We start from the raw sequence: 12,306 nt of genomic DNA on the forward strand, positions 1-12,306 counted from the left end.
CTATTGGGTCTGACAGAGAACTTTGTGTGTCAAATTAAATAAATATATTTATACCTACATAAAATATATAACAAAATAATTGGCAAAATTTTAATACTAAAAGTAGATAATCTTAACTGCTCTAACACTGACTATTTTAGAAATTTTAACTGCATTCGTGCATACAGTCTTATTCATATTGTTCCAAAATCACCATGTTAATATTAAGCTAAAACATTGCAATCTCAGATTCATTCCAAACATTGTTCAAATCAAGTACATTTTACATAATCCGCAGCTACAATGGACTCTTGTAATATTCCTTGAAAACGTTAAAGTTTTAACAGTGAGCTATTTACTATGTAACTTGTGACGTTGGCTACTCGACTACACGATAAGAAGTATTATAAGAGCTGATTTGCTGTTTCTGCCACGCCCAGCGGAGGCCCCGCCTTCCTATCTGGGCGGCTTTGGCTAAGCAACTCGGAGTAATCCAAGGCAGTTGGTCTTCAGCACTCGAGGAGGACGCATCGCGATCTGCCGCCAAGTTTACGGGTTCGCGGGATTGAGGTAAGTGAGGTTAGTTTGATTTTTTTCTTTTTTTAAAGAGTTTTTCTCAGTCTTGTAATTGAAATGTGAACTTTTTGTGAAACTTCGGCAACATTTTTTTATATAACTAAGGGTCTAATAGTTGGTTTAATATTTTCTCGATTTAGAGGTCTGAAAACTTAAAAACTTCGGTTCTAAATAAATAAATATCTTTATTAGACTCTTTTTTACAATAGCTCATATATGATTGGGTCCTCCATTTAAGTATAAAATACTTGTGTTTGAAAAGCCCGCCCGGTTCATCTTGTAAATGTAACGAAAATAATATTTAACAAAATGAAATCGGTTTTTTGAAATTACTTAATTTTGGTTGGACCTCGGTAGATAATACATTTTATCCTTTTTTAAAGTCGGTCGAAGTAAACTAACAGCACTTAATACAAACTTGGTAGGTACTCGATTATTCATTATTGCACATCGGTTTTATTTCTGAATTTAAATTTTGCAAATTTTGTCATACATACATATAATCACGTTTATATTCATTGCGGGGTAGACAGAGCTAACAGTCTTGAAAAGACTGAGAAACCACGTTCAGTTGTTTGGCTTAATGATAGAATTGAGATTCAAATAGTGACAGGTTGCTAGCCCATCGCCTAACAGAAGAATCCCAAATTTATAAACCTATCATCTACCTTTAGTCGCCTTTTATGATATCCATGGGAACCAGATGCAGTACTATTCTTTTTTTTATTGGTGCCGGGAACCACACGGCAAGTTTTATTATATAGTTTATAATAGGTAGGTATTCATATGACAAATACACTGACAGAAGTAACTGGAAAAACTAACATACTGTGCCGGCCCACCGAAAAGCGAGAGAAAAGATAACGACAAAGAATTATATAAAACAGTCGCGGTTTTATTTTCAGAACATTGTTTAAGTAGTTATATTCTTACTTTTCAATTTTGATAAAATTTTAACATTGAAAAATTGTTTCTAATCAACAATAACAAATGATAAGGAATAATTAAATTATTGTATGTCAGCTGCGGACAGCGGGGCAGGGTGTATCACTGATTATATTGTGAAGCGGTAACCCTAGTGAAGTTGTAGGGTTGCACAAAAATACAGATCAGTTGCATGCTGCAGTCAGGCTCAGGACTAAACCGGGAATTTGTAGGGCCTCGGGCTGCATATATAACTGTACATACATATAATCACGTCTATATCGCTTGCGGGGTAGACAGAGCCAACAGTCTTGAAAAGACTGATAGGCCACGTTCAGCTATTTTGCTTTAAGATAGAATTGAGTGACAGGTTGCTAGCCCATCGCCTAAAAGAAGAATCCCAAGTATATACCTACGCTTACCCCTTAGTCGCCTTTTACGACATCCATGGGAGAGAGATGGAGTGGTCCTATTCTTTTTTCTATTAGTGCCGGGAACCACACGGTATATATAATTATTTGGGCTACTTTTATAAAAAAAAACAGACGAATTGGAGATGCATGGAGGAAGCTCCACTTAACTCCACCGACAAGAGTTAGCTCTTAAATTGAAGAAGACTATTATAAAAAAGGTTATTTACACAACGTGGAATGGTAATGTGTATGCGGTATGGAAGGACATTGTCTTTAAATTCCAAAAAGTTATTCTAAGTAAAAACTTACACTAGGTCTAACTCATCAGTTAAATCGCTACTTATCTTTTTTTTTGCAAGAAAATAGAAATAATAAAAAATAGGTGCGCGTTAAAAATATGTCCTAAGTCCTACCTACCTATCGTGCTTCCGTGCCAAGTTGATTCTTTCCATATTTTTTGTTCGTCTGTCTTGCTCTTTTTTGCTTCTCATGAATTTTTGATAAGAAGTAGTGTCCGACCGAAGGTCTATTTTTGGCCGAAGCCGAAGCCGAAGCCGATTAATCGGCTATCGCCACAACCTTCGGCCGAAGCCGAAGCCGAAGCCGAAGGTTTATATTCTCTCAGCACTCAGTAATTAATTTTGTTCAATATTGTCTACAAGCTACAATTAATATTAAAATCATTTCAAAACCTCAATATTGAAGGTTTATATATTGACTGTCTCATATAGAAGTTGATGATATATCATAGAGGTGGTTGGTTTAGAGATAAACTAGCTGTTGCCCGCGACTTCGTCCGCGTAAATTTCGAGTTGAATTTTAATCATACAGTCAGTTACAGACAGACAAAAAATGTAAAAAAAAATTCTCTATCCGTTTCAGTCAAAATATTAAATGTACAGAAAAAATATTTTTACCGTTTTATTATATGTAGTATTTTGATTTTCAGTTTTTTTACATAAAATACTCAAACAATACAAAAAAAATATATTTTTAATAATAAAAAATATCTACGGGCTAACCACTGGACCATCGAAGCCGTTGCGTTGGTGTCGAAATTAAAGTAGACTACATACATATGGTCACGTCTTTATCCCTTGCGGGGTAGACAGAGCCAACAGACTTGAAAAGACTGAATGGCCACGTTCAGCTATTTGACTTAATGATAGAATTGAGATTCAAAAAGTGATAGGTTGCTCGCCCATCGCCTAAAAAAGAATCCCAAGTTTGTAAGCCCATCCCTTAGTCGCCATTCACTTATATTTATATGTTATAGGTATAATGCCGTCGTATAATGATAAATGACTTTGAATTTTTAATTTCGTAACTTATTTGCAGGCATACTGATGCCTTGAGTTCATTCAAATGTCGATAACTTTTTTTTTGTGAACCGATTTTGATGAAACAAACTTTAAATGTTATTCTGAGTTAAAACAAAGCAATTGGTGAAAGTTTGAAGTAAATCGGTTTAGTACTTTCGGAGATTATCGTGATCATACATACAGACAGACAGACAAGAAATTAAAAAAAAATATTTTTGCTTTCTTTTATTCATTCTAAGTGTCCCTCTATCCATTTCAGTCGAAAATACTAAATGTACAGACAAAATATTTTTACTGTTTTATTATATGTATAGATAAAAGTTTGTGATTTACCTACTGGTAAAAAATAATGATTTGATTTCTTACAAAAACACTCGTTTAAATACACGTACGGACTTGTTTTGATGCGTGCAATCAGCAATGTGATATTTTGACAGTGACTCCCCGCCGCCTCATGACTTTCGTAACAGTTCGTTCAATCTCGACGGTCGCTCGGACCTTCGGCGAAACTTTCGGCTTCGGCCGGATTTTGGGCCGAAGCCGAATGTTTCGCCGAAGGTGGATTTTTTGGCCGAAGGTGGCCGAAGCCGAAGCCGAAGCCGAAGCTTCGGTCGGACACTAATAAGAAGATACTTAAAAGAGAGATTTCCATTTGCCATTTTCAGTTTAAAATGGGAAATAATTCTTTTCTAAGTAATTAATGAGCTAATTAAGTACATATTTTTTGTGCATCATTGACGTCGTAAATACATACATAATCACGTCTATATCCCTTGCGGGGTAGGCCGAAGTTAAATTATGTAAAGTTAGGCAAAAAATTTCCAGGTGACAGCTGGTACTATTATATTTAGATATCATATCCAAATAAAAGAATTGAAGAAATGATGATTCTGCCTGGCTAGAGAAAATAACTTTTCATTTCGACCGCAAAAGCATCCGATTCAGAACACAGGACCATATTATTAAGGTAGTTTTAAGGGTCCTTATAATAATAAAGGCAAAAATTGGATGAGGCGGTATGCAAATGAGGAACAAATGCTAATTTCCGTGGGAGGCGTCAAACTTTTTAATCTCATGTGACGTCACCCCCTCCCCCCACCCCCGGCCGTTGTCACAGGGATGATTGAAAGTCCTCATTTGTGTTTTTATTACTTTTTAATTTTTCCCATTTTCCTGAGTGGCTGCGTTTTACCGGACTCCATACTTTTTTCTTTATTCAAGTTTCTTCGTCGCTTTTGTGGTACTTTGTCGTTTGTTACTTGTTCCTTCGATATTGAGAAAACTGTCTGAAACATTAAGAGGAGATATTGTGTCTCTTTCATAGCGTTTTGTCCAATTAATTCTAAGCTGTAAGATAAATATCACAAAATCAACAACCCTCGCCAAAACCAAAGAATCATTTTAATATTTTATACTTATTATAGTACCTACCGTAAGTACTTACACATCTATACTAATATTATAAACCTAAAGAGTTTGTTTGTTTGTTTGAATGCGCTAATCTTAGGATCTTCTAATTCGAATTGAAAAATTATTTTTGTGTTGAATAGACCGTTTATCGAGGAAGGTAGTGTCCGACCGAAGCTTCGGCTTCGGCTTCGGCTTCGGCCACCTTCGGCCAAAAAATCCACCTTCGGCGAAACATTCGGCTTCGGCCCAAAATCCGGCCGAAGCCGAAGGTTCCGCCGAAGGTCCGAGCGACCGTCGAGATTGAACGAACTGTTACGAAAGTCATGAGGCGGCGGGGAGTCACTGTCAAAATATCACATTGCTGATTGCATGCATCAAAACAAGTCCGTACGTGTATTTAAACGAGTGTTTTTGTAAGAAATCAAATCATTATTTTTACCAGTAGGTAAATCACAAACTTTTATCTATACATATAATAAAACAGTAAAAATATTTTGTCTGTACATTTAGTATTTTCGACTGAAATGGATAGAGGGACAATTAGAATGAATAATAGAAAGCAAAAATATTTTTTTTTAATTTCTTGTCTGTCTGTCTGTATGTATGATCACGATTATCTCCGAAAGTACTAAACCGATTTACTTCAAACTTTCACCAATTGCTTTGTTTTAACTCAGAATAACATTTAAAGGTTGTTTCATCAAAATCGGTACACAAAAAAAAAAGTTATCGACATTTGAATGAACTCAAGGTATCAGTATGCCGGCAAATAAGTTACGAAATTAAAAATTCAAAGTCATTTATCATTATACGACGGCATTATACCTATAACATATAAATATAAGTGAAAGGCGACTAAGGGATGGGCTTACAAACTTGGGATTCTTTTTTAGGCGATGGGCGAGCAACCTATCACTTTTTGAATCTCAATTCTATCATTAAGTCAAATAGCTGAACGTGGCCATTCAGTCTTTTCAAGTCTGTTGGCTCTGTCTACCCCGCAAGGGATAAAGACGTGACCATATGTATGTAGTCTACTTTAATTTCGACACCAACGCAACGGCTTCGATGGTCCAGTGGTTAGCCCGTGAGACTGTGAAGTTGGCGGTCCAAGTTCGAATCCCAACAATTACAAGATATTTTTTATTATTAAAAATATATTTTTTTTGTATTGTTTGAGTATTTTATGTAAAAAAACTGAAAATCAAAATACTACATATAATAAAACGGTAAAAATATTTTTTCTGTACATTTAATATTTTGACTGAAACGGATAGAGAATTTTTTTTTTACATTTTTTGTCTGTCTGTATCTGACTGTATGATTAAAATTCAACTCGAAATTTACGCGGACGAAGTCGCGGGCAACAGCTAGTTTATCTCTTAACCAACCACCTCTATGATATATCATCAACTTCTATATGAGACAGTCAATATATAAACCTTCAATATTGAGGTTTTGAAATGATTTTAATATTAATTGTAGCTTGTAGACAATATTGAACAAAATTAATTACTGAGTGCTGAGAGAATATAAACCTTCGGCTTCGGCTTCGGCTTCGGCCGAAGGTTGTGGCGATAGCCGATTAATCGGCTTCGGCTTCGGCTTCGGCCAAAAATAGACCTTCGGTCGGACACTAGAGGAAGGTTTACGGCTATATAACATCACGCTGCAACTATTAGGAGCGAAAAATAATGGAAAATTGAAAAAATAACGGGGGAAATTATTCATCCTTGAGGGCTTTAATGATGCCCAATTGCCCAAAAGCTAGTTAATTATAAGAAATTTTTTTGTAAGTTAATTTTAATTCGTTGTAAAATAGGTAAAGCCATTTTGAGTAGAGTACGTAAGTAATGCGTAGTTCAAATTTATTTTTGTATCGTCATTCGTAGCTCTGTATAGAAAAAAACCTGTAATCTTTTTATGCCCTCGAATGAAGCACGAATCTGCACGAAATACAATGTGCTAAAATCCCCTCGTCATATTGTCATGGCGACGTCAATCATTGCACATTGCACAAAATTATGTTTGCCGTCGTGGAAACAGAATTAATCTTTAAAACTATTGTATTAACGTTGAATTCGCAATATTTATTAGGGTTTAATGTAAATGTTGTAATTCGTTGCTCCTGAATCTAATCTTTAAAACTTTTAAAATAAGGATCTTTATTGCAACAGTTTAAAAAAAAATGCAACTCAATATAGTCCGGGTCATATTCCCGTGACAAGACTTGCTTTGTAGTAATCTTTTAATACGATTATGAAATGCTTATAGCATTGTTTGAGAGAAAAGAGCTTTTTGAAGTGGTTTATTTAAAATGCTGTAAAAGATCTACCTAAGTGGTTTCACAAAGAAAGGGCGCTTTTTATTAAAAGTTGTTATATTATACTCGGCCTTGTAGCCTATGATTTTGATTTATCACATAAATTTTTAGTACTTGCACTCATAATTTTACTGTTTCTTTATAAATAGATATTCTCAATTCTGTAGGATGTAAATTCTGTAAATGAGTATCGTATTCCAATTGACTTTCATAAGTTCAAAATGATTGAACATAATTTACAAAATTAGGAATAATGGGAATCATTTTCAAAAGTCTGCAAGATCGGGAAAATCTGCATTTTGCTCATACAAAACCACGGGCAAAATCTAGTCCTACGGATATCCTCTATACGGATTTTCGTGAAACTTTGCAATAGTTTAGCTAAGACATTGAAATAACACGATAAGTTTATATATGAGAGTAATAAGTTAATATATCGCCCTAAATCTCTCGTAATATATAAATACTAGAGGCCGCCCGCGACTTCGTCCGCATGGAAACCCTATCAATCCCGCGGGAATTCTGGGATAAAAAGTAGCCTATGTGTTATTCTGGGTCTTCAGCTACCTACATACCAAATTTCATGGTAATCGGTTCAGTAGTTTTTGCGTGAAAGAGTAACAAACATCCATACAAACTTTCGCCTTTATAATAGTAGTAGGATATATGTATTACTAGAGGCCGCCCGCGACTTCGTCCGCATGGAAACCCTATCAATCCCGCGGGAACTCTGGGATAAAAAGTAGCCTATGTGTTATTCTGGGTCTTCAGCTACCTACATACCAAATTTCATGGTAATCGGTTCAGTAGTTTTTGCGTGAAAGAGTAACAAACATCCATACAAACTTTCGCCTTTATAATAGTAGTAGGAGTAGGATTATATTGGTAGGATATATATATGAGTTATTAACAAGCCGCGCTATACGCTGACAGCTTGGCATTTCGGGGCTGTCGGAGCGAGCGCGACCAATCGTTCGTTGTGGGAATTACTGCGTCTGTGACATTTGTCGGTCGCGTAATTGTCCCCCTGCACGTACATTTGTGTACAACATTTTTTTTCTTCACGATTTAAAAAAATTGTAACTGGCCTATGTCTGTACTTGAAAGATTATCAAAAATCGGTAAAAATGAGATTTTTAGAATATCTGTCTGCATGATTGTACTTGCATAGGGGTAATTATTTTATTACGATTTTAAGTGAACTATTTAGTCACAGATTTCGGTTTTATGACTAGACCAAGATGTAATAACTAGTATTAAATATTTTATTTTTTTATTTTAACTAATAATTTGTACCTATGCGAATTTAGTTCACACTAATTAGTTCACACGAATCGAGTCTTAAACCTTTCGACCACATCGCTTCTCCGTCGTCTTGTGTCTTGTGATCAAAAAACAAAATAACATATTTAATCACGCATAAATCAATACGGCTCAGACTTTTTCATAAACATTTGTGAAAAATCAGTTCGGAGAACTTGGAAATTGTAATTACGTTAGCAAATGTATCGTATAAAAATTTATAACAATTACTTTACAACCATTACTTTGTTATAAAAATTTATAACAAAGTAATGGTTGTTATAATTACTACTGGCTAGTTATTGTCGTGAATAAGAAAATAACTATAGCCTCATAAAACTACATATAGATACGATTATAGGTATGTACTTAATATAGATAAATAATACGCTCATAACATTTGTGCGCGCCAGTACCTACCCCACACCGCCGTTTAATTCGAGGTTATGTGTTAATATCATTATAAGAACCCCGACTCAGTCCGTGCTGTGGTTTTGTCCTCAACCAATAATTTCATTCAATTTGCGAATAGTTGCGTGACAGCAAAACTATGAGGTGCGGTTATTTTGACGCCTTTGTTGGAGGGAAAAAATATTTATGTATAGATATTTTTATAAGGGTTCAATTGCAGGGCTCTTTGGTAAAGGCGTGTGCGTATAAATCTAATTTTAAAATTTTACATTGCATTACGAGTATTATTTCAATATAAAGTTTTAACACACACATTTTTAAAAGTTCTATGCACACATATGTTGCTATTCTCTTGTGCTGCAACTACTTGTATTTTGACCAAGGTTTCTTTTGTTCACCAAAACGTCAACAAGAGTCGGAATGAAAGATGAGAATATATGATGGAAGACTACAGTACATGTTTTACATAAGTTGTGACCTATGTGTGTGTGTGTACCTATGTGGGTATCTACGTTGGGTTATGCGTTTACGATCGTATTAACTTATACCTAGTACCTACAAAAAAATTCTAATTTACACCTTATAAGAGGTCGTATACAAGTTCTTCGTTGTTACGTATAATTTCATCTTTTTCTTTTTTGCCGCTTGCTTTTGACAAAACATTCGAAGTCAGGCATGTGTTTTCCCTTTTGGAAAGTTGTTTAGGGCTTATTCCTGTAGAGAATGTGAGAATCCTATCCTGGGGCGCGCCTTTTGATCCTGGATTAGGAAGTCAGGTTTTTACAAAAAAATATAGGTTCCAATCTGACTTCTGCAACCCTTGCAGAGGAAGCTCACGCATATTGGATCATTGGAAATCCTACCTATTCTCTTTAATTGCAGAGCTTATAATACTTTATATCAATAAAATGGATACAAATATTATGAAATCTTTGATTACGTATTAAAATATTAATTTAACGTTTGTTCCAAAAGACATTCGCCGCAGCTTGACAATTCGCCGGCGCCGGTAGGGGAGAATTTATTAGAGTTTCCTTACCAATGCTAATTAATATCCATCTAACCACCCTCGATTCGTTCTTCTTCGCTAATTGTTTTTAAAACAGGTTGGTGATTTGTCCAAGATCTTTAAAGAAATGATAAGGTAGATGGTACTTATATTAAAACTAGCTTTTATCCACTTGTTATGCAAAAGTGAAAGTTAATAGTCTCATAGCAATAATTAAGACATTTCTAAATACCTACGACAAACTTTAACTGATAAACATAACACCGTTTCTTGGGCATTTGGTTAACAATTGCATTGTTACCTTTAATAAACCCCCCACAACAAATCTTCTTTCACCAAATAATAGGTAGGTACTTTATTTCTTCAATAACTTTCAAAATAACGTTATTTCTGAGCCACTAACTCGATCCTTAAGGAACCGGATATTTGCTAATATAAAACCTTGTCGGCCATATTGTTTTCAGCGGATTAATGGCGACGTTTCCTGTCGCCGGGGAAAGAATAGCGCTAATTAATCAAAAGTCGCCTCGAGCTTGATTTACATTGGGCGAGTTGACTAGACTTAGGATTAGAGTGTACTTAACAGCGGATTTTAATACAATGATGGATTAAAGTTTACTGCAGAACAGCGGTTTCTTATTCGTTGATTGGTTTGATCAATGGATCAGAGCGGATTAAAGGTCTGCCCTGGTATAACTAAAATGCCGTTATCTGCAAAATCTTTGTTTTAAGTAAAACGTCAAAAAATGCGGTAAAAATTTAACTGATGCCATTCATCAATGAGAACACCTATTTATGATTTAAAAGTTCCAAAAAGTCGTATATACAGATCGAAAAAGATTTTTTTTTTCTTATTCTACCGGTAAAAAAGGTGAAAAACCTGATGTCAGATAACGGCATTTTAGTTATACCACGGCAGAGGTATATTTAGGCGATTTTGATCGGAGGCTATTTCAGATTTAGATACCTTTCTACCTAATATGTGGCTAGGCTAAAGAGGGCAATTAATATCATTGAAAGTTTCGATGTGTATTTTTTGAAAATAATCTTTATTGCAGTTCATATTAATTTAAGGTCTTACTATTATTTATTACTTATGCCAGGCTATTTATTATCTGTCTGCTTATGCTGATTGTGCTACGTTATGTTACTTTAGTATAATAAGAAAGTAGAATACCATATCATCAATTAATCGCATGGTCCATCTGGCACGATCGAAATAACTTTTCAACTATCACCCCAACTAACAACTCCTCGGGAACACCAACCTTCCTATCTACTATCAAACTTTAACATATACCTGTTTAATTGTTTTTTTTTGTAACGGTTTCTTTTCGAATAAATACTCTTTACTTTTTTTTATCGTTTAACTGCATAATTTCTTTTTTTTTCACCATAGACTTAATTCAGCTCTACCGATGTGAACACTCCTGTGATTTCCATAGAGATTTGATCCATTCCTTTTGCCGGACCGCCCGCGAAGTTTGAGCTAATGGTTTCTTTTGTCGCGTCGCAATCACTTGGATTTTGTTTAAGAGGATCACGTTTCGCGAGGGCCGCCCTGGGTTCGCTAATCCCTTGCTGATTAATATTTGTGTGGTTATTGAAACTTGCATTTATGATTTTATTCTCATGTTTTGTGGGATTGTCGAATAAAACAAAAAAAAACATAAGAGGGTGAGATTTCAATGCTCCATTTTCTGAGTGCCGTGCCGTGCCGTGTGGTTCCCGGCACCAATACAAAAAAGGAATAGGACCACTCCATCTCTTTGCCATGAATGTCATAAAAGGCGACTAAGGGATTATCTTACAAACTTGGGATTCTTTTTAGGCGATGGGCTAGCAACCTGTCACTATTTGAACCTCAATTCTATCATTAAGCCAAATAGCTGAACGTTGCCATTCAGTCTTTTCTAGACTGTTGGCTCTGTCTACCCCGCAAAGGATATAGACGTGACCATATGTATGTATGTGTTTTCTGAGTTATAACAAAGCCATGTCGGTGTAGTATATGTTACATATATGATTACGTTTTTCTCAGGCAGAGACTGCATCTTTTCACTTGTCACCGCCTCTGCATGCGCCTTTTCCTTCATCTACATTCATCAGTCTTTTCATGTAAGCAAGCTCTTTGGTTTAAGGTACTCTTGAATGTTTACCAGAACGTCTTACATGCGATCACGATACGTTCATCTTAACTAATTTTCCTTCTCGTAACAATGTTTTTAACAACATTCCTTGCAGCCAAAAATATTAAGGATAATAAGGATACATGTATTTATATTTTATGTGTGCCGTGTGGTTCCCGGTACCAATTGAAAATAGGACCACTTCATCTCTTTCCCATGGATGTCGTAAAATGCGACTAAGGGATAGGCTTATAAACTTGCGATTCTTCTATTAGGCGATGGGCTAGCAACCTGTCACTATTTGAATCAATTCTATCATTGCCTAACAGCTGAACGTGGCCACATCCGACTCTGTCTTCCCCGCTAGGGATACAGATGTGATTATATTTACATATGTTCATATTCCTATGTATCATTTTATTAGCAACCTATCATAAGAATGGTTGCTAATCAATATTAACGATGAGCATCTGTACCGTATAAATCCTTCTTCCAAAAGAGCAAACTT

This window comes from Amyelois transitella, chromosome 16 (genome assembly GCF_032362555.1).
Source record: "Amyelois transitella isolate CPQ chromosome 16, ilAmyTran1.1, whole genome shotgun sequence".
Taxonomy (NCBI): Eukaryota; Metazoa; Arthropoda; class Insecta; order Lepidoptera; family Pyralidae; genus Amyelois; species Amyelois transitella.